We start from the raw sequence: 1,597 nt of genomic DNA, 5'->3' as shown, positions 1-1,597 counted from the left end.
TTTTTTTGTTTTTTTTTTAATCAGCTTTATTTGCCAGCTTTGAGGAATTTAAAGGGCCCATATTATGAAAAAATAATCCCTTTTTCTGGGATTTGGGGGGTTATTTTGTGTCTCTGGTGCTTCCGCGTGTGGACACACACACACTTCTGAGTGAGATCCGGGTTCTGACTGTTTGTGGGCGTCACCCTCTTTGATGACTGATTAATGAGTGCAACACCTTTACACACAGTCACACCTGTTCATGAGTTTATCGAGGGCTTCACTGTCCTCTCTCTGCAAGGACTCTGAGGATGTAACTCTGGGCGCCCGGATCGCTCAGTTGGGATAGCGGGCGCCATATAAAGAGGTGTACTTTTTGACACAGCGGCCCGAGTTGGACTCCGACCTGCGGCCCTTCGATGCACGTTATTGATTATTTACATGGAGTCTGGTGGAGATATGCTGCTCTATACACGCTAAAAGTAGTGATTATTTACATGGAGTCTGGTGGAGATATGCTGCTCTATACACGCTAAAAGTAGTGATTATTTACATGGAGTCTGGTGGAGATATGCTGCTCTATACACGCTAAAAGTAGTGATTATTTACATGGAGTCTGGTGGAGATATGCTGCTCTATACACGCTAAAAGTAGTGATTATTTACATGGAGTCTGGTGGAGATATGCTGCTCTATACACGCTAAAAGTAGTGATTATTTACATGGAGTCTGGTGGGTTTGGTGATGTAATGTCGGGGCTGTTTCATGTTAAATTAAAATGATCTAACTCTTTAATTAAAGGTCTATCTCTGTAGGGATCCTTTCTATAATGTTGTCAGACACTTAGAATAATAATCTGAGTCTGTCAGCGGCAACAACACAACTTTTAGTGGATGTAAATGGACCGTGAACATTTATACTGTAGGGTTGCATTGCAGCCCGGGTTTCTGCAACAATTTTAGATTTTTGTTCACATTAACCAGTCAGACACCAATACATGAGGGGGGAGGAGGAATTGAAAAAAAGGAAATTCAAGTCTTGTATACACGTATATTAACACTTAGAACACCAGTAGGTAGGGACGGCGAGTAAGAATGTGTGAAACTATGAGGAAGTTGTGTCTTTTTACACTTCTTGCGCAATTCACATGCTGAACTTGCACAAGGCCCCAAACCCACAATTGTAGACACACCTCGTCTTTAAAAAGGTCTTCTGGCAAGCCTTCTGAATCCGAGCGAGACCAAACAACTCGTCCATTCACTGAGAAAATAATCAGCAGATTAATCCATAGTGAGAATAATCGTGAGTTGCAGCCTTAGATGTCTGGTCTCTAAAATGTGGATCAGTGTTTCCCAAAAAGCCAAAGACAACGTCCTCAGATGTCTCGTTTTGTCCACATCTCAAAGACAGTCAGCTTGCTGACACAGAGGAGAGAAGAAACTAGAAGATATTCACATTTGACAAGCTGACATCACACAAGTTTGAAGTCCGTTTCCTTGCTTTTTTTTCTTCACTTGCAAAAAAAAGTGATTGCAGCTGTTAAAATTGCCTCAAAATTAACTTGATTTTGTTAATAAGGCTCATATCTGACAGAATATAGCCCATCCAGAACTTCTTAG

General features: G+C 41.3%; 1 long non-coding RNA gene across 1 annotated transcript in view; it reads left to right on the top strand.

The window, feature by feature from the left end:
* Window positions 1–1,357: 1,357 nt before the first annotated feature.
* Window positions 1,358–1,597, top strand: part of LOC116686826 (uncharacterized) — a 7,338-nt gene continuing 7,098 nt past the window's right edge. Inside the window, exon 1 of the long non-coding RNA XR_004331376.1 lies at window positions 1,358–1,464. This is a non-coding gene — a long non-coding RNA (uncharacterized LOC116686826). The remainder of the gene's footprint in view (window positions 1,465–1,597) is intronic.

The sequence above is a fragment of the Etheostoma spectabile genome, unplaced genomic scaffold (genome assembly GCF_008692095.1).
Source record: "Etheostoma spectabile isolate EspeVRDwgs_2016 unplaced genomic scaffold, UIUC_Espe_1.0 scaffold50, whole genome shotgun sequence".
Lineage (NCBI taxonomy): Eukaryota > Metazoa > Chordata > Actinopteri > Perciformes > Percidae > Etheostoma > Etheostoma spectabile.
The sequence above is the reverse complement of the archived record's forward strand: the minus strand, read 5'-3'. Positions and strand labels throughout refer to the sequence as shown.